Source organism: Orcinus orca, chromosome 12 (genome assembly GCF_937001465.1).
Source record: "Orcinus orca chromosome 12, mOrcOrc1.1, whole genome shotgun sequence".
NCBI lineage: Eukaryota > Metazoa > Chordata > Mammalia > Artiodactyla > Delphinidae > Orcinus > Orcinus orca.
Window position 1 is genome coordinate 5960341 of NC_064570.1, and position 21799 is coordinate 5982139.

The following is a 21799-nucleotide window of genomic DNA, read 5'->3' on the forward strand; positions in this document are numbered from 1 at the left end:
CGTCTTTACTCACATTGCCATTTTGGAAGTAGAAAGTATACCTGAGATGCTTTGCAGAAATGTAAAATATATCCTCAACCTGGTCTGAGTAAGTAGACAAATTGTTAGGAAGAATACCAGAAAAAAACCTTAAGTACATTTAAGAATGTAGTAAGGAAACTTTTCATCTACCTAAAGGAAAAGTCTGGAAACCAGAGTTTTGGAAAAATGGAAAAATTGATTGATGCACTGCCCACAAACTACACACAAAAAATCTTACTACCTGGCAGCAGGTTTAATTGAAGTTATCAAAATGCTTCCAAAAACCTACACTTACTCTTCTACTTTTAAGGCATGAGTAAAGGAAAATGAAGTAAATAATTTAGGGATATTGCTTCCAACTACTGCCAGAAACATAATTTTCTTCTTGGCACAGAAAGAGAAGACTTGATCAAGTAGTTAACCACCCTACTACCTCTTAGCAAAGGACAGGCTCCTTCAGAGCTGGGACCGCTCTGCTGTGATAACCTTGAATATCTCTGGGTGGGGGTGGGGAGGACACCTGGGGGAATCGCATGGTGGGAAAAATGTGTAGTACTTAAATGAGTTTTATTGAAAAATAGAATAGGAAAATAGAATGGAAGGCGCAAACAAATACTAACCCTCAACAATTTTGTTGTCATTGTTACTGCACTAGTGTAATACATTTTTTAAAGTGAGATTACCCTTATGTTAAAATTTAAATGTTTGTAGTGCTGCTTATCCAACAAGCTCTCCTCATTTGGCTGTTTTTCTATAGGCACATGCAATGGCAGCTACATTAAATCTGTTCTTCTGTAGAATGACTAGCAAGGTTTTCCTCACCTTGATTGTTTTGCTGCATCCTCAATGTCAGAAACTCTAAGAGAAGAAAGTAGAATGCTATTATCTTTACAGAGGTGCTATTGACCAGCATTTTTCATCTCTCAGAAATAAGTGAATACTTTAAATTATTCCATAGAATCAGATATGCTTTATCTTCTTAAATAAAGTAATAGAAAATAAAGCCTATGCATAGATGGGCATCAATGATAATGTTTTAAGAATGCTCACTATATATATAATCTTTAAGCTTTCTATTCTGATTATTTCACTCTGTCTTATTCCATAAAGTAGCATTATTTTTAAAAACCTAAGGTTCACCAGGGAATCTAATCTTTATGACAATCATACTAGTTTTGCCCTGACAGCAGTTCAAACCTGCTTGCCCTTACCATCGTAGAAATTAGATTAATGAGACCGATAGTCATGTTTTAAAATTTTAAGTTCATCTTATGGAGCAACAAGCTCTGCCCATTTCCTAAAGCCATCAGCTACCTGTATCTGAAATCTCGGGTTGGATCTGTCCCCTAATGTGAGGTGCCCAGCATAGTGTCCTGCATGGGTTTCTGCTTGTTCCCCTACCCTGCTTGAAGCTCTGTGTTCCAACTCTGGACTAAATGAGGCTATTACAGTAGGTGATAGATGATGTCTAAGATCTACTCCTTTAGGCAAAAAACATTGCCTAAAGGTGGCTTGAATGGAAATAATAAAATTTGAACTTAAGCCAAGGTAAAAAGGAATAACTGTAATGAGGCAGTAGGATGATGATTTAGTCAATAGTCTTTTGAATGAAATGGAAAAAGAAACTGGGTGGAAACAAAGCAAGTCAAAATATAAAGTTGCCATAAGCCAACTTTTGTTGCCTTTTTATTTTTGTTTCATTTTGTCAGTGATACCTTGCTGTCTAATTAGTTACAGTCTGAGACAGCTTATTAACTTTGGTCTGTTTTCTTCCTCTTTGTATTTCACAAACCTTTCCAGAGTCTCATTTGTCTCTTTCCCCCCCAAAGCTAGATAACTCAAGTATGTAGACTGTTCATGACTCACGCCTGTGGCTCTATAAATCATTTTCTCTTGCAAGCTGTGTGTCGTGCTCTCTGAAGCTGATGGGGCTTCTTCATTTGTTCTGACTCCGAGATGTCAAGGACTAAAAAAATGACAGATGAACCGAACAGAGGTTTTTCAGTCTTTTTTAGCCAATTTTATAGCAAAGAAATATTGAAATATTTATTTTGACATGAGCTATAGACCAGACCAGTTTTTCCTATTGTTTTGTACAAGAATCCCCAATTTTGCATATTTGAGAAACTTGTGCTTAAGAAATGAAACATTCTTGACATTCTTTCCATGTTATCATTGTATCAGATTTTACTACATAAAGACATCAAAATGCATTGCCAGCAATACATTTATTAAACACTGATTAAGAAACTATCAGACCGTTATCCCCTCAGGGATTTTTTAAAATGTTCTGACCCAAAACAAGCTGACCCTTTCTTCAGTTTCGGTTTCATGATGTCTGCAGGTTTGTGCATTCTATTTGTGCAAATATAACCTAAATATGGATATCTATATTTCCTGTCCAATAATTAGTTACTCAGTTGTAAGCTTACTGTTCTCAAGTTTTTCCTTGTTGGGCATAAAAAAATAGAGGCAATAAAATTTAATTTGTAACTCAGCTTTGGAAAAGGGTTCTCTATCAAGTATTAGCCTCTGGAAAGCACAGCTGTACTTAACATGTCATTGTGGTCATTGTGAACATTTGTAGTGGTGGGAAAGGCTCCCTTTTATTTTCTTAATTTAAGACATTCAAGACCAACAGGGTGGATCCTCCGCTCTTTACTGGTAGGATTCTATGGAAAGTAGGAGAGTGAGTTAGGCAGTTTCTATCCCACTTTGTTCCTTCGATTGTTGTTGTTTATATATATATATATATATATATATATATATACACACACACACACACACACACACACACACACACACACTTCACACATTTCATTATCATGAAGGGATACATATTTCTATTTCACAGGGACGTGGTGGTCTGTGACCTCACAGGAGTGCCACAATCCCTCCTTCCTGTTCTAATAATATTCTTTTAATTATTTCCCAGAACCCTCAACACAGGGTATACTCTGGACTGAGTCTTGCTCTGGCTGTACTCTCCTTGAAGCAAGACATTGGACTGGTCAGCAATTTGCTTCAAGAAGTTCATCTCCAAAATTTTCTTTGAGTCTTTTAACATGTAATTTATTGTTTGACTATTCCGACATTGATTTTAATAACTGATGGTCATTTGTAACCAGTTCTATAGTGTCATTATTAGTAGGTTCAGCTTACTATTCTGTTTTTAGCAAAATTAAGATCTCATTTCATAAGCAACATCCTTTCTGTGATTGTTCCCTTCCAAATCAGAAAAATATGCATCTCAGCTGTGAACAAAAGAATAACAATTTTCTTCACAGGAAATTCTTTCTCAATAGTCAAACATTCAGTTTAAAGCAAAGGGAATTCCATTGTCTAAGTGATTGTCAGGGTTAACAGATTCAAACTACCAATATAGAAAACAATTTTTGTGTTTTTAAAGTAATTTAAATGTGGTGGAATGAGGCTGAGGAAGTAGACCTGAAAAGGCTGGAGGAAAAAGATGATGGTCTTTGAAATTTGTATCATTGATTATATTTGGCCCTACTGTTGTAGTAATTATAGTTAATGAAGGTGGCAGGGGATTTTCTTTTAAATTTTAATTGTATTTAAAGTGAAAAAAAATTCTGAACCTTGATTGTATATTTTTTTCTTGATTTTATATTTTTTATTGCCAAACGTATACCATTTTTTGTAGGTGGTATTTAAAATGGATATTTAAAATGCATTATTAAATAATAATGCTATGTTTTAGCTTCTATAATTTATCACACACGTTGCACAGTTGACAGTTGTCATCTGACACAGTATAACAGTCCTCCTTGGGGTAGAGAAAAAAACCTAACATCTGTTACATAATGTTAAGCTTAATTAAAAAATCCTTGTTTCTTATACAGTTCTATTTAAGCAGTCCATCTTTTGTGTAGAAAGTATACTTGTTAGTGATTAACTAATAGTCATTCTCATATAAGAGCCACACACACATCTCAAGATTTACTATTTTGTTAAGATATTTTGTTTTCCTAATTTACCTAATTGCGTCTTTTAAAGTAAGATTCATATTTGTTTTGAAACACATTTTTAAACGCGTAACAGATTTTTTTTTCCAATTGGCATTCAATTTTTACCGTTTAAAACATCCCTGAAAATTTTGTGGGGTTTTTTGTTTGTTTTTTTGCGGTACGCGGGCCTCTCACTGTCGTGGCCTCTCCCGTTGCAGAGCACAGGCTCCGGACGCGCAGGCTCAGCGGCCATGGCTCACGGGCCCAGACGCTCCGCGGCATGTGGGATCTTCCCGGACCTGGGCACAAACCCGTGTCCCTGCATTGGCAGGCAGACTCTCAACCACTGCGCCACCAGGGAAGCCCGAAAATTTTGTTTTTAAAAACAAATTTCACAATATTTCTCTTAAGATAGAGGATTATAATTTAAAATACGTGGTTTCAGGTAGATCATTGTAAGAAAAACCTCAAAGGGCTATATAAATATGTTCATTTCTCTCTTTTTCATTTTTCTATGACTGTATCTATAGCCCCCCTATTTAAGGACATACACCAGAATCGTTGTTTTCAACTTTACTTCAGACAGGGCGTCATTTCTTCTCTCATCTTTTCTCTTCCCTGTCCCTCTCCTCATGAGCCTTAAATTCTACTGGTTTGAGCAGAGAACAGGTTCCCTTGAATCTTTACTGGTCTCAGTTCTGCAGGGGAGGACAGAGCCAGGCACCAAGATAGCTGAATAGATCACCAAGGATAGGTCTCTTGGCTTGGATTTGGCAAAGAATGTGTTTGGGAATGGAGCCATAAAGGGCATGATTCACTGAATACCCTTTAAATTATAGGAAAAAAACCTTCAGTTTTAATCACGTCTATTTTTTTCTTCACTGATATGCACTGTGCACTCCTCTGAGGCAGGCTTTCTGACAGTGAAAAAGAAAAACAAAAAGAGAGTTTTTAGCAAAGGGGACAGCCACAGCCCTAGCTTTCAATCATGAACAAAATTGGAAAGGGCATGCTAGACCGAGGGAATGGACTTTACATTTGAAAAGTGAGCTGCAGTTCAGTTGCACCTTTTTCAGACATATTTTTTAAGTCAGTTTCTGAATTCAGCTTTGAAAACTGTCCAGTTGGGACAAACTGACCAAGGAGTGGTACTGAGGACCACTTCCAGATGATGGGGCAAAAGACTTCCTGGCGGCCTGGGCTAAGGCATTCCCCACACCAGTGGGTATCCAGCTGGAAAAAAAAAGAAAAAGAAAGAAAGAAAGAAAGAAAAAGACTTTATTCTTGGCAGATTGTCTCTGCAGGAGCAGAAAAACCAGCAGGGAGGTTTTCTTTCACAGGAAGCATGCATTCAGGGTTCTCTAAAGAGACAAGTGTTAAGAGAAGTTCTTTCTGAAAACAAGATGCCTAGATTGTGCAGCTAATCTATTTTTTTTTTTTCCAATGGTAATGTTATTTTGTCAGCCATGCTGAGTCGACGAAAGCTGCTCTATTGAAAACTTTTTCACTGGTGAAAATAAAATCAGCTTATCTTATTTCTTCCCCTTAAAGCAGTGTGGTTGCACATATCGTATAAAAAGAAAATGCCACACTGCTTTGCTCACGTGTGACTGAGAATTACATATTATCTTTTGATGAAAACATTTACAACTTGGGAAAAAGTTGATTTTACTTGCTACGGGATTGATTTTAAATTCTTCTTTGAATTATCTTCTCTAAGAGCTGTTTCCAGTCAGTATGCTGAGAGTCCCTGTTCACCTGTTAACTTCGTCCTACATGTGTAGTTTCAAGGAACCAAATGTTTTATGCTCTGACTTGAAAGACTTAAATATATAACTAGTAATAAAACTTTAAATAATATCCTTGATAAGATTGGATTAAATTAGTGTTTTTAAAAGAGTAGTATGTGTTGAACCTCATGAATCTGCTAATATTCCACCTTGTTGGACCTACGAAATTGGCAGTTTCATCTGGTTAAACCATTGTTGATAGTCACGCTAAGACACAATGGGCCAGGGATGGGAGTGTGCCACCAAAAAGGGAAGGCGCTACTGGTTTCCAGAAGAAGGGAGGAATGGCGCATAGACCACAAAAGTGATGTACATTACCCCCATCAATGCAGATTATTACCTTTATCTGTGAAATAAATTTAAGGGAACCTAAATTGGTGAGATAAAACAGAATGTCAGAAGGGGGCGGGAGAGGGAGAGAGAATGATAATTTATTGTAATAATTCATCTATGATGTGAGGATCAAGTAAAGTGAATATGAGAGTTGCTTAAAGCAAGAATATATGGTTATGTACATGTATATGGTTATGTACTTGGTTATGTACAAGAAGAGAAGTGAACTTCAGATAATTCCAAACTATTTAGATCGTGTTCAAATATAAACAATAGGGCTTCCCTGGTGGCGCAGTGGTTGAGAGTCCGCCCGCCGATGCAGGGGACACGGGTTCGTGCCCCGGTCTGGGAGGATCCCACATGCCGCGGAGCAACTAGGTTCGTGAGCCATGGCCGCTGAGCCTGCGCGTCCGGAGCCTGTGCTCCACAACAGGAGAGACCACAACTGTGAGAGGCCCGCGTACTGCAAAAAAAAAATATATATATATATATAAACAGTAATCTACAGGACCTTTACAAAAAATTAAGCTTTCCATTCTGAAGTATGTTTACCAACCTGTTCAAGACTTCATAGTCTAACTCTTCACTCAAAAAGTACTTCAATTAGACTTGTTTCTTATCCCTTTTGTCCAGGACAGTGGTACAAATTATGGATAGAACAGTGTTGTTCAAAGGCCTAAAATGACCTATCAATTTGCAAAGTGTTTATTCTGCATTAAAGATGTATGTTAAACCTGGCTTTCACCACTATCTATAATTAATCTTAGTATCATATTGAGGGAATTTTGCAGATGCCTCTTTGAAATAATCCATATTTTTAAGATCTAAGTGGTACAACTTTTGACAGACATTCTTTCACAATTTTATTTTAAGCTGTTTTCACTTAAACTGTTTTCTCAGTATAGATACTTTCAGGGAGAATTGCATATTATCTTTTGCTGAAAACATTTACAACTTTGTCTTATATTTTTACATAATTCCTTCACTAGTTTTAGATAGTTTTCTAATGGAATACTGTATACATTTTCATAAGATCAAAATATAACTAATTAATGAGAGAATCAGCAGGATTACAAAACTAGTTCAAAACAGGACATGAAAATAGAAATTTTATATAAAGATCAAAAAGGAATGCTGTAATAACGTTGGTACGTTAGATACTGTACTGGCCAATACCATACAGAGTAATAAAATTAAACGTTGGGTTATCTCTTCAACCTAACAAAAATATAAATTATCTCATTTGATCTTTTTTCAAAAAATAGGAACGCTAATTTTAAGAGGTGTAAAATGTCTGGGCATATTCCTAATGAGTAGAAAACAAAGTAAAGGTAACAAAGTCACATTTCACTAGTGAGTGAGAGGACATTTATTGGGCTTATGCTCTAGCATGACATTAACAAATCACTAAATTGCCTTTTTTCCTTATTTACAGTTGTGAATATTTTTTATTAATAGTAATGTCATCTATTTTTGAAATTAGAAGGATTCTTCCAAACATATGCGCAAAATACTAGAAGTAATTTTTTTTTTTTTTGTGGTACGCGGGCCTCTCATTGTTGTGGCCTCTCCCGTTGCGGAGCACAGGCTCCGGGCGCGCGGGCTTAGAGGCCATGGCTCACGGACCCAGCCGCTCCGCGGCATGTGGGATCTTCCCGGACCGGGGCATGAACCCGTGTCCCCTGCATCAGCAGACGGACTTGCAACCACTGCACCACCAGGGAAGCCCTAGAAGTAATTTTTAGTATATTTTATGGCCCTAACGTTGTCATTATTAACTATTCATTCACATTAATTATAATGATTAGCAGGTGATAATTGAACCAAATTCTTCCTCACATAGCATACTATGACAGTTACACAGAAGACTATTTATTTATTCATTTATTTATTCACTTATTTATAACATCTTTATTGGAGTATAATGCTTTACAATGGTGTGTTAGCTTCTGCTGTATGACAAAGTGAATCAGCTATATGTATATATATATCCCCATATACCCTGCGTCTTGTGTCTCCTTCCCACCCTCCCTATCCCACTCTTCTGGGTGGTCACAAAGCACTGAGCTGGTCTCCCTGTGCATGCAGCTGCTTCCCACTAGCTATCTGTGTTACATTTGGTAATGTATATATGTCAATGCTGCTCTCTCACTTCGTCCCAGCTTACCCTTCCCCCTCCCCTTGTCCTCAAAGTCCATTCTCTACATCTGCATCTTTATTCCTGTCCTGCCCCTAGGTTCAATAGAACCATTTTTTTTTTAGATTCCATATTAATGTTTTATGATATTTGTTATGATATTTGTTTATGATATTGTTTATTGATATTTGTTTTTGATATTGTTTTGATATTGATATTGTTTATGTTTTGATATTGTTTTGATATTGATATTGTTTATGATATTTGTTTTTCACTTTCTGACTTACTTCACTCTGTATGACAGACTCTAGGTCCATCCACCTCACTACAAATAACTCTATTTCTTTTTACAGCTGAGTAATATTCCATTGTATATATGTGCCACATCTTCTTTATCCATTCATCTGTCGATGGACACTTAGGTTGCTTCCATGTCCTGGCTATTGTAAATACAGCTGCATTGAACACTGTGGTACATGCCTCTTTTTGAATTATGGTTTACTCAGGGTATATGCCCAGTAGTGGGATTGCTGGGTCATATGGTAGTTCTAGTTTTAGTTTTTTAAGAAACCTCCATACTGTTCTCCACAGTGGCTGTATCAATTTACATTCCCACCAACAGTGCAAGAGGGTTCCCTTCTCTCCACACCCTCTCTAGCATTTATTGTTTGTAGATGTTTTGATGATGGCCATTCTGACTGGTGTGAGGTGATACCTCATTGTAGTTTTGGTTTGTATTTCTCTAATGATTAGTGATGTTGAGCATTCTTTCATATGTTTGTTGGCCATCTGTTAATCTTCTCTGGAGAAATGTCTGTTTAGGTCTTCAGCCCATTTTTAGATTGGGTTGTTAGTGTTTTTGATAGTGAGCTGCATGAGGTTCTTGTAAATTTTGGAGATTAGTCCTTTGTCATTTGGTTCATTTGTACATATTTTCTCCCATTCTGAGGGTTGTCTTTTGGTCTCATTTATGGTTTCCTTTGCTGTGCAAAAGCTTTGAAGTTTCATTAGGTCACATTTGTTTATTTTTGTTTATATTTCCATTTCTCTAGGAGGTGGGTCAACAAGGATCTTGCTGTGATTTATGTCATAGAGTGTTCTGCCTATATTTTCCTCTAAGGGTTTGATATTTCCTGCCTTACATTTCGGTCTTTAATCCATATTGAGTTTATTTTTGTGTATGCTGTTAGGGAGTGTTCTAATTTCATTCTTTTACAGGTAGCTGTCCAGTTTACCCAGCACCACTTATTGAAGAGGCTGTCGTTTCTCCATTGTATATTCTTGCCTCCTTAATCAAAAATAAGATGACCATATGTGCATGGGTTTATCTCTGGGCTTTCTATCCTTTTCCATTGATCTATATTTCTGTTTTTGTGCCAGTACCATACTGTCTTGACAGTTGTAGCTTTGAACTACAGTCTGAAGTCTAGGAGCCTGATTCTTCCAGCTCCATTTTTCTTTCTCAAGATTCCTTTGGCTATTCAGGATCTTTTGTGTTTCCATACAAATTGTGATATTTTTTGTTCTAGTTCTGTGAAAAATGCCATTGGTAGTTTGAGAGGGATTTCCTTGAATCTGTAGATTGCTTTGGGTAGTATAGTCATTTTCACAATATTGATTCTTCCAATCCAAGAACATGGTATATCTCTCCATCTGTTTGTATCTTCTTTAATTTCTTTCATCAGTGTCTTATAATTTTCTGCATACAGGTCTTTTGTCTCCTTAGGTAGGTTTATTCCTAAGTATTTTATTCTTTCTGTTGCAGTGGTAAATGGGAGTGTTTCCTTATTTTCTCTTTCAGAATTTTCATCATTAATGTATAGGATTGAAAGAGATTTCTGTGCATTAATTTTGTATTCTGCTACTCTCCCAAATTCATTGATTAGTTCTAGTAGTTTTCTGGTAGCATCTTTGGGATTCTCTGTGTATAGCATAATGTCATCTGCCAACAGTGACAGCTTTGCTTCTTCTTTTCCGATTGGGATTCCTTTTATTTCTTTTTCTTCTCTGATTGCTGTGGCTAAAACTTCCAAAACTCCGTTGAATAATAGTGGTGAGAGTGGACCACCTTGTGCTGTTCCTGATCATAGCGGTAATGGTTTCAGTTTTTCACCATTGAGAACGAAGTTGGCTGTGGGTTTGTCCTATATGGCCTTCATTATGTTGAGGTAAGTTCCCTCTGTGCCTACTTTCTGGAGGGTTTTTATTATATATGGGTGCTGAATTTTGTTGAAAGCTTTTTCTGCATCTATTGAGATGATCATATGGTTTTTCTCTTTCAGTTTGTTAATATGGTTTATCACATTGATTGATTTACATATATTGAAAAATCCTTGCCTTCCTAGGATAAACCCCACTTGATCATGGTGTATGATCCTTTTAATGTGCTGTTGGATACGGTTTGCTAGTATTGTGTTGAGGATTTTTGCATCAATGTTCATCAGTGATATTGACCTGTAGTTTCCTTTCTTTGTGACATCTTTGTCTGGTTTTGGTATGAGGGTGATGGTGGCCTCATAGAATGAGTTTGGGAGTGTTCCTCTTTCTGCTATTTTTTGGAAGAGTTTGAGATGGATAGGTGTTAGCTCCTCTCTAAATGTTTGATAGAATTCGCCTGTGGAGCCATCTGTTCCTGGGCTTTTGTTTGTTGGAAGATTTTTTTTTTTTTTTTTTGTGGTACGTGGGCCTCTCACTGTTGTGGCCTCTCCCGTTGCGGAGCACAGGCTCCAGACGCGCAGGGTCAGCGGCCTTACAGGTCTAGCCACTCCACGGCATGTGGGTTCTTCCCGACCGGGGCACGAACCTGTGTCCCCTGCATCAGCAGGGGGACTCTCGACCACTGCGCCACCAGGGAAGCCCTGTTGGAAGATTTTTAATCACAGTTTCAATTTCAGTGCTTGTGATTGGTGTTTATATTTTCTATTTCTTCCTGGTTCAGTCTCGGAACGTTGTGCTTTTCTAACAATTTGTCCATATCTTCCAGGTTGTCCATTTTATTGGCATATAGTTGCTTGTAGTAGCCTCTCACTCTCCTTTGTGTTTCTGCAGTGTCAGTTGTTACTTCTCCTTTTTCATTTCCAATTCTACTGATTTGAGTCTTCTCCCTTTATTTCTTGATGAATCTGGCTAATGTTTTTTTTGTTTTTGTTTCTTGCGGTATGCAGGCCTCTCACTGTTGTGGCCTCTCTTGTTGCGGAGCGCAGGCTCCGGACGTGCAGGCTCAGCGGCCATGGCTCATAGGCCTAGCCACTCTGTGGCATGTGGGATCCTCATGGACCGGGGCATGAACCTGCGTCCCTGCATCGGCAGGTGGACTGTCAACCACTGCGCCATCAGGGAAGCCCTCTGGCTAATGGTTTATCAATTTTTTTTGTCTTCTCAAAGAGCCAGCTTTTAGTTTTTTTGATCTTTGCTACTTGTCCCTTCATTTCTTTTTTTTTTTTTTTTAATTAATTAATTTTTGGCTGTGTTGGGTCTTTGTTGCTGTTTGCAGGCTTTCTCTAGTTGCGGCGAGCGGGGGCTACTCTTCATTGTGGTGTGCAGGCTTCTCGTTGTGGTGGCTTCTCTTGTTGTGGAGAACGGGCTCTAGGCGTGCAGGCTTCAGTAGTTGTGGCACACGGGCTCAGTAGTTGTGGCTCGCGAGCTCTAGAGTGCCAGTTCAGTAGTTGTGGCACATGGGTTCAGTAGTTGTGGCTCACAAGCTCTAGAGTGCAGGCTCAGTAGTTGTGGCGCATGGGCTTAGTTGCTCCGCGACATGTGAGATCTTCCCGGACCACAGCTCAAACCCATGTCCCCTGCAGTGGCAGGTGGATTCTTAACCACTGCGCTACCAGGGAAGCCCCCTTCATTTCTTTTTCATTTATTTCTGTTCTGATCTTTATGATTTCTTCCCTTCTACTAACTTTGGGGGATTTTTGTTATTCTTTCTCTAATTGCTTTAAGTGTAAGTTTAGGTTGTTTATTTGAGATGTTTCTTGTTTCTTGAGGTAGGATTGTATTGCTATAAACTTCCCTCTTAAAACTGCTTTTGCCACATCTCATAGGTTTGGGTCGTTGTGTTTTCATTGTCATTTGTTTCTAGGTAGTTATTAATTTCCTCTTTGGTTTCTTCAGTGATCTCTTGGTTATTTAGTAGTGTATTGTTTAGCCTCCATGTGTTTGTATTTTTTACAGATTTTTTTCCTGGAATTGATATCTAGTCTCATAGTGTTGTGGTCAGAAAAGATACTTGATATGATTTCAATTTTCTTAAGTTTACCAAGGCTTGATTTGTGACCCAGGATATGATCTATCCTGGAAAATGCTCCATGATCACTTGAGACAAAAGTGTATTCTCTTGTTTTTGGATGGAATGTCCTTTAAATGTCAATTAAGTCCATCTGGTCTAATGTGTCTTTAAAGCTTGTGCTTCCTTATTTGTTTTTCATTTTGTATGATCTGTCCATTGGTGAAAGTGGGGTGTTAAAAGTCCCCTACTATATTGTGTTACTGCTGATTTCCCCTTTTATGGCTTTTAGCATTTGCCTTATGTACTGAGGTGCTCCTATGTTGGGTGCATAAATATTTACAATTGTTGTATCTTCTTTTTTGATTGATACCTTGATCATTTTGTACTGTCCTTCTTTTTCTTTTGTAGTAGTCTTTATTTTAAAGTCTATTTTTTCTGATATGAGTATTACTACTCCAGCTTTCTTTTGATTTCCATTTGCATGGAATATCTTTTTCCATCCTCTCACTTTCAGTCTGTATGTGTCCCTAGGTCTGAAGTGGGTCTCCTGTAGACAGGATATATATGGGTCTTGTTTTCATATCCATTCATCCAGTCTGTGTGTTTTGATTGAAGCATTTAATCCATTTACATTTAAGGTAATTATCGATATGTATGTTCCTATTACCATTTTCTTAATTGCTTTGGCTTTCTTTTTGTAGGTCTTTTCCTTCTCTTGTTTTTCCTGCCTAGAGAAGTTCCTTTAGCATTTGTTGTAAAGGTGATTTGGTGGTGCTGAATTCCGTTAACTTTTGCATGTCTGTAAGGTTTTAATTCCTCCATCAAATCTGAATGAGATCCTTGCTGGACAGGGTAATTTTGGTTGTAGATTTTTCCCTTTCTTCACCTTAAATATGTCCTGGCACTCCGTTCTAGCTTGCAGAGTTTCTGCTGAAAGGTCAGGTGTTTACCTTATGGGGATTCCCTTGTATGTTATTTGTTGCTTTTCCCTTGCTGCTTTTAATATTTTTTGTTTGTATTTAATTTTTGATAGTTTGATTAATATGTGTCTTGGCATGTTTCCCCTTGGATTTATCCTGTATAGAACTCTCTGCACTTCCTGGACTTGATTGACTATTTCCTTTCCCTTGTTAGGGAAGTTTTCAACTATAATCTCTTGATATATTTTCTCAGACCCTTTCTTTTTCTCTTCTTGTTTGACCCCTATAACTTGAATGTTGGTGCAGTTAATGTTGTCCCAGAGGTCTCTGAGACTGTTGTCAATTCTTTTTATTCTTTTTTGTTTATTCTGCTCCGCAGCAGTTATTTACACTATTTTATCTTCCAGGTCACTTATCCATTCTTCTGCCTCAGTTATTCTGCTATTGAGTCCTTCAGAGTATTTTTAATGTCATTTATTGTGTTTTTCATCATTGTTTATTTGTTCTTTAGTTCTTGTAGGTCCTTGTTAAATGTTTCTTGTATTTTCTCCATTCTATATCCGAGATTTTGGATCACCTTTATTATCATTACTCTGAATTCTTTTTCAGGTAGACTGCCTATTTCCTATTCATTTGTTTGGTCTGGTGGTTTTTTACCTTCATCTGCTGTGTGTTTCTCTGTCTTCTTATTTTGCTTAACTTAGTGTGTTTGGCGTCTCCTTTTCACTGGCTGCAGGTTCGTAGTTCCTGTCATTTTTGGTGTCTTCCCCCAATCGGTAAGGTTGGTTCAATGGCTTTTGCAGGCTTCCTGGTGGAGGGGACCGGTACCTGTGTTTTTGGGTGTCTGTGAACTTAGTATGACTTTTAGCAGCCTCTTTGCTAATGGATACGTTTGTATTCCTGTCTTCCTATTGGTTTGGCATGGGGCCTCCAGCACTGGAGCTGCTGGCCATTAGGTGGAGCTGCGTCTTAGTGTTGACATGGAGATCTCTGGGGGAGTTCTTGCAGATTGCTATCACGTGGGGCCACTAGGTCTCTGGTGGTCCAATGTCCTGGACTCGGCTCTCCCACCTCGGAGGCTCAGGCCCAACACCTGGCCAGAGCTCCATGGCCCTGCCAGCCACACAGCTCGGAGGAAAAGGAAGAAAAAAAAAAGAAAACAAACAAACAAACAGATAGAACCCAAAACTAAATGGTAAATGCAAACTAAAGAAACAAAATCACAGAAAGAACCCTACACATACACACTCACAAAGAGAAAAAAAGGAAAAGTAAAATAAAAAAAAGAAAATAAAAAAAAAGAAAAGGAAGAGAGCAACAAAACCAACAAACAAATCTGCCAGTGATAACTAGCACTAAAAACTAAAACTAAGATAAACATAAAACCAGAAACAAATCAGATGCAGAAAGGTAACCCCAAGTCTACAAGTGCTCCCAAAGTCCACAGCCTTAATTTTGGGTATTCCACAGACGCAGGGTACCTCAAGTTGATTGTGGGGATTTAATCTGCTGCTCCTGAGGCTGCACAGAAAAATTTCCCTTTCTTTTCTTTGTTTGCACAGCTCCTGGGGTTCTGCTTTGGTTTTGGCCCTGCTTCTGTGTGTAGGCCACCATCCATCTGTTCCCTGCCCAAACAGGAAGGGGTTAAAGCAGCAGCTGATTAGGACTTTTTGCTGATTCGAGCCGGGGACAACGAGGGGTTCGGTAGTCATAATTGGTATGCGGGTCGAGCCTTCAGCCACGGAGGCCATCATGACATTGCAACAGCCTGAGGCGCACCGTGTGTTCTTCCAGGGAAGCTGTCCCTGGATCACGGCACCCTGGCAGTGGCGGGCTGCACAGGCTCCTGGGGCGGTGTCGGTAGTGATCTGCACTTGCACACAGGACTGTTTGGCAGCGGCGGCAGCTTTAGTGGTTCATCCCTGTCTCTGGGGTCCGAGCTGATAGCTGCAGCTCACGCCTGTCTCTGCAGCTCACTTAGGTGGTGTTCTGCCTTCTGTGGGCACCCAGAGCAGGAATCCCCTCTCCTCACACACCTCGAAACAATGGTCTCTTGCCTCTTAGGCAGGTCCAGACTTTTTCCCAGATTCCCTCCCTCCTAGCTGTGGCTCACTAGCCCCCTTCAGGCTGTCTTCATGCAGCCAACCCCCGTCCTCTCCCTGGGGTCTGACCTCTGAAGCCTGAGCCTCAGCTCCCAGCCCCCACCTGCCCCGGCAGGTGAGCAGACAAGCCTCTCAGGCTGGTGAGTGCTGGTTGGCACCGATCCTCTGTGCGGGAATCTCTCCACTTTGCCCTCTGCACCCCTGTTGCTGCACTCTCCTCCATGGCTACAAAGTTTACCTCCCACCCACCCCCTTTCCCCGCCAGTGAAAGGTCTTCCTAGTGTGTGGAAACTTTTCCTCCTTCACAGCTCCCTCCCAGAGGTGCAGATCGCATCCCTATTCTTCTGTCTGTTTTTTCTTTTGCCCTACCCAGGTATGTTGGGAATTTCTTGCCTTTTGGGAAGTCTGAGGTCTTCTGCCAGTGTTCTATAGGTGTTCTGTAGGAGTTGTTCTACATGTAGATGTATTTTTGATGTATTTGTGGGGAGGAAGGTGATCTCCACGTCTTACTCCTCTGCCATCCTGAGGGTCTCTCCAGAAGACAGTTCTGATTGACTCCCCTGAGCATTGAAATTGACACATTAAATCAAATGATGAGTTCAGGACATATCAGTTATTTGATTTTAAGGGGTAGTGACCTTCAGTCAAAACATCTGCTGTAATGAACGTGACATTTGCAATAATAACAGTATAAATTTATCTAATGTACATTATTCCATTTGCTTCCACAATGTGGGAGGCCAAGTTTACTATTTTATGAATTGAACCTCTTTATTCTACTTTGTAAAAGACTTAAAATAACTTGGTATGTATCGGGAGTAACAGAAAAACTATAGCTGAAAAATGTCCCTGGACAATGTTCCCATTTAGAGATTAATTGGGGAGTTTTTGAAACTCAGAAAACCCCCTGGCAGAATTTAGTTGAAGCTCAGTCACGTCTTAGCATGTGTACTCTGGTCACATCAACATCTAGCGTCTTTGTTTTAGATAAAGGGATTTTAAGTGAATGAGGGAAGGAAGAGTGCTTCTAGGACCTGGGTTACTTTGTTTGGAAGTATGAATGGGTACATTTCCAACCCTAATTTAGATCATGTGATTAAGTAACAATCAGCACATAATAATTAAAGCTTGGAATGACCTGAAAAAACCACAACTTTTGGTCAACATTATCATGGTTTCCAAATTTGGCAGAAAATCAGAATCATTTTGAAGCTTTAAAAAACAGATTTCTGGACCCACCACATATCTACTCAATAAAAATACTTGGGATGGGGAGGCCCAAGAGTGGGGTTCGAGCTGTATTTTCAAAAGCTCCCTGCTGGGAGCTGTTGCCTTAGAGCTTTCTGGTGGTAGCCATCAGCAGGGCTAAGAAAAGCAGAAGATGGTAAAGGTTTGACTATTGAAGTTTTTCTCTTGGGTCCTGATGACATTTATAGAAAGTGAGTATGCTTTATCTCTTCTCCCAAATGAGGGTTCACAATGCCTGAGTCGGGGTTAGGTTGTTAACTTTTGTCTTCTTTTATTCAACGAGCAAGTTTCATACCACATGGTACAGTCACAGTGCTTATAAAGGCACAATTAATATAATTAAGAAATTGTGTTTCATAGAATACTTGCTACATATATATACTGAAACAAAAGGTATTCCAGGGTCAAATATAGTTAGGAAATTCTGCTTAGTCTGCATCTCTTAACTGTTGGCAGGAGACCACTATTTGTAGTATATATTAAGGATTTCTGGTAAAATGGTATGTTTTTCTGGAATAAAGGTAACAGAAAACCTTTCATTAGAAAACTCAAAAGCACCTTTAATGCAAGATACACAGTGGTTCTGAGTAAGGAGTCACTCATGCAAACTGAGCTTCCAGTTCCACCTCTTCTAGCTTTCTGACTTTGGCAGAGGCATATAACATCTCTGCTTTTGTGTCTGCCTCTGTAAATTTGGAAGAATAATGGCAATGATCCTAGAAGGTTGCAGTTAAGATTCTAATAAGTTAATACATGTAAAATGTTTAGTTTAGTGCTTGGCACATAGGACATGCTCATTAAATGTTAGCTAATATTAATAAAGTTGAATTGGGTAAACTTCTTACCTAGGGAACAATGTAGCGTTTCAGACAAATTGATTTAAAATCGTTATCTTGAATCTGTGATGCGCCAGGGAAAGTCACTTTGCTTGCTTGTTGTTCCCATATTCCTTACATTTTTGTCTGTTGCTATGTAGTCATATATTTACATATCTGGTGTGATGGTTTCCTAGGGCTGACATAACAAAATACCACAGAATTTTCTCACAGTTCTGAAGGCTGGAAGAGATCAAGGTGCTGGTGAATTTGGTTTCTCCTGAGGCCTCCTCTCTCCTTGGCTTGCAGATGGCTGCCTTCTCATTGTGTCTCTTCATACAGCCTTTCCTCTGTGCTCATGCATCCCTGGTGTCTCTTTCTCTTCTTATGGGGCACCAGTCAGATTGGATCAGGGCCTAGCCTAAAGGCCTTGTTTAAATTAATCCCCTCTTTAAAGGCCATATCTCCAAATATAGTCATGTTATGAGGTACTGGGAGTTAGGGCTTTAACATATGAAATTGGGGGCCATGATTCAATCCATAACACTTAAGACCTGCTTTTCCCACCACTACAGACCATAGACTAGATAGTGAATTCCTTGTGGGCAGATAGTGTATCTTCCAGTTCTTTCACTTTTAATCACCAGAACCTTGTCCATAAGAGATCCTCAAATGAATTTTTACCATTTATCTAAATGCATGGAAAGTCAGGCAGGTGCATGAGGACTACTTTTAAAAGATCCCTGCAGATGATTCTGATGCCTGATCTCTGTAGAAAATCTCTGACTGGGCAAGGACATGTTTTTGAAAAATCATTTCTATTTTCTGAGATGTACCATTACAGAAATACTGTACAGTTGTTCCTCCGTACCTGTGGGGGATTGGTTCCAGGACCCCCGTGGATACCAAAATCCGTGCATGTTCAAGTCCTTTATGTAAAATGGCATAATATTTGCATATAACCTACACACATTCTCCCATATACTTTAAATCATCTCTAGATTACTCATAATACCTAATACAATGTAAATGCTCTGCAAATAGTCACTGGCATGCAGCAAATTCAAGTTTTGCTTTTTAGAACTTTCTGGAAAAATTATTGTGGATTATTTTCAGTTGGTAGTTGGGTGAATCCATGGATGTGGACTCTGCAGACAGACAGTAGACTGCATTCCCTATTCGAACAAGAAGTTTGAGATATTTAAACAAAAATTATGAATGTCTCCTTTGGAATATGCACAGATGTCAGAATCTGCCTTGTCCCCTTTTCTGAGTTGTTTCTTAAAGTCTTCGTAAACTCCCAAAGGAGACACGTGTGGTGGGTGGTGGCTGACCTTTGTGCTTGGGCATATTCTGACACATTTACATTATTCTTTCTTTATGACGCTTTTGCTCAATCAGTTCTAAACAAACATCACTTCTTGCATTAACAATGTAGGTTCAGTCCCCAGCTTTATTTCTATTTCATTTTATATAAAGATTTATGAAGGGAAGCAAACACTGGACTCTGTACTTTTAAAGATATGTCATTGCTTTGTGTGTTGTATTTTTTTTAAATTCTAAGTATTGTTTTCAAACTTTTGCCAAATTTCAAAATGTGAATGCATTATATTGACTCTTAAAGCACAGGCTTCAAGGTATTGGGCAAATTTCCAGATACAATATATCTTGGGAGGAAGCACTGAGCTCTTTGCTAATGAGGAAAAGGAAAAGCGTATTATTTCCCCACTGACAAATGAAGCAGCAAATTGCCAAAAATCTCTATCCATTAGGAGAGTGAAAACCTACTGGAATGAATACTAGGCAAAATCGTGGAGTGGACAGTTTGATGTGATACCATGAAAATAAAAAAGGTAAACTTTGGCAACTGAGTTTGTGGATAGAGTAGGAGAGAGAAGTAAAAGACTACACAGGTTTTAAAAGATGGTGAATGAGGAACAAAGTGGCAGCCTGTCACTAAGGTAGCAGCCACGTTTGCTCTTCTTACAAAAGCACTTCATGATCTTTTTTCCAGTTCTTTCCATGTCCTCTTCTTTCATGTCCCTGCTGTCAGGTCTGTGCAGCCTTAAGAAGAAGTCTGGAGCTCATTTATTTCAAATGTCCCAATGACATTACCCCATCCTCCAAAAAAACCCAGAGATTTCCCAGCCTCATGTCACTGTCTTGCCATTTTCACTAATCATAATACCCCTCCCAGTTCCACCCCAGCATGTGGATGCCTTGTGACTTGATGCAGTTCTGCTCTCTGGTGCTCTTTTCTCCCTGTAAGCCTGAATCCACTAATGGTCACTAAATACAGATAAATACAATGATCAATAAATATGGATACAATTCCATATTTATTCAATATATGTTTTTGAGCAACTATTATGTGTCTGGCACTGTTTTAGGCAGTGGGGAATTCAGCTGTGAGCACAATGGAAAACAATTATCCTTGGCCCCTTGAAGCATACTTTTAAAGGGGGAAGGATGAGAATAAACAAGGTCATTATGTAAAATATACTCAGTGTTTCACCTGGTAACATATACTATAGATTAAAACATGCTGGGGGATAGGAAGTGGAGGGTTCAGGTTTTTTTTTTTTTTTTCACATCTTTATTGGAGTATAATTGCTTTACAATGGTGTGTTAGTTATTGCTTTATAACAAAGTGAATCAGCTATATGTATACATATATCCACATATCTCCTCCCTCTTGTGTCTCCCTCCCACCCTCCCTATTCACCCCTCTTGGTGGTCACAAAGCACTGAGTTGATCTCCCTGTGCTATGGGGCTGCTTCCCACTGGCTATCAGTTTACATTTGGTAGTGTATATATGTCCATGCCACTCTCTCACTTCGTCCCAGCTTAACTTTCCCCCGGCTCCTTATCCTCAAGCCCATTCTCTACATCCCCATCTTAATTCCTGCCCTGGCCCGAGGTTCTTCAGAACCTTTTTTTTTTTTTTAAGATTCCATATATATGTGTTAGCATACAGTATTTGTTTTTCTCTTTTTGACTTACTTCACTCTGTATGACAGACTCTAGATCCATCCACCTCACTACAAATAACTCAATTTCGTTTCTTTTTATGGCTGAGTAATATTCCATTGTATGTATGTGCCACATCTTCTTTATCCATTCATCTGTCGATGGACACTTAGGTTGCTTCCGTGTCCTGGCTGTTGTAAATAGTGCTGCAGTGAACATTGTGGTACATGACTCTTTTTGAATTATGGTTTCCTCAGGGTATATGCCCAGTAGTGGGATTGCTGGGTCGTATAGTAGTTTTATTTTTAGTTTTTTAAGGAACCTCCATACTGTTCTCCATAGTGGCTGTATCAATATACATTCCTGCCAACAGTGCAAGAGGCCTCCCTTTTCTCCACACTCTCTCTAGCATTTATTCTTTGTAGATTTTTTGATGATGGCCATTCTGACCAGTGTGAGTTGATACCTCATTGTACTTTTAATTTGCATTTCTCTAATGATTAGTGACGTTGAGCATCCTTTCATGTGTTTGCTGGCAATCTGTATATCTTCTTTGGAGAAATGTCTATTTAGGTCTTCTGCCCAGTTTTGGATTGGGTTGTTTGTTTTTTTGATATTGAGCTGCATGATATGAGCTGCTTGTATATTTTGGAGATTAATCCTTTGTCAGTTGCTTCATTTGCAAATATTTTCTGCCATTCTGAGAGTTGTCTTTTTGTCTTGTTTATGGTTTCCTTTGCTGTAGAAAAGCTTTTAACTTCCATTAGGTCCCATTTGTTTATTTTTGTTTTTATTTCCATTTCTCTAGGAGGCCGGTCGAAAAGGATCTTGCTGAGATTTATGTCATAGAATGTACTGCCTATGTTTTCCTCTAAGAGTTTGACAGTGTCTGGCCTTACATTTCGGTCTTTAATCCATTTTGAGTTTATTTTGTGTATGCTGTTATGGAGTGTTCTAATTTCATTCTTTTACATGTAGCTGTGCAGTTTTCCCAGCACCACTTATTGAAGATGCTGTCTTTTCTCCATTGTATATTCTTGCCTCCTTTATCAAAAACAAGGTGACCGTATGTGCATGGGTTTATCTCTGGGCTTTCTATCCTGTTCCGTTGATCTATATTTCTGTTTTTGTGCCAGTACCATACTGTCTTGATTACTGTAGCTTTATAGTATAGTCTGAAGTCTGGGAGACTGATTCCTCCAGTTCCATTTTTCTTTCTCAAGATTGCTTTGGCTATTCGGGATCTTTTGTGTTTCCATACAAACT

General features: G+C 38.9%; 1 protein-coding gene and 1 long non-coding RNA gene across 15 annotated transcripts in view; both read left to right on the forward strand.

Annotated features, from left to right (window-relative positions):
- LOC101286051 (1-acyl-sn-glycerol-3-phosphate acyltransferase delta) overlaps positions 1 to 21799 on the forward strand; it is a 1414616-nt gene that overhangs the window by 286235 nt on the left and 1106582 nt on the right. The gene's annotated exons all lie outside the window — the stretch shown is intronic.
- Positions 6636 to 21799, forward strand: part of LOC125960624 (uncharacterized) — a 30182-nt gene continuing 15018 nt past the window's right edge. The window contains exons 1-2 of the long non-coding RNA XR_007470479.1: positions 6636 to 8348; positions 20484 to 20706. This is a non-coding gene — a long non-coding RNA (uncharacterized LOC125960624). The remainder of the gene's footprint in view (positions 8349 to 20483; positions 20707 to 21799) is intronic.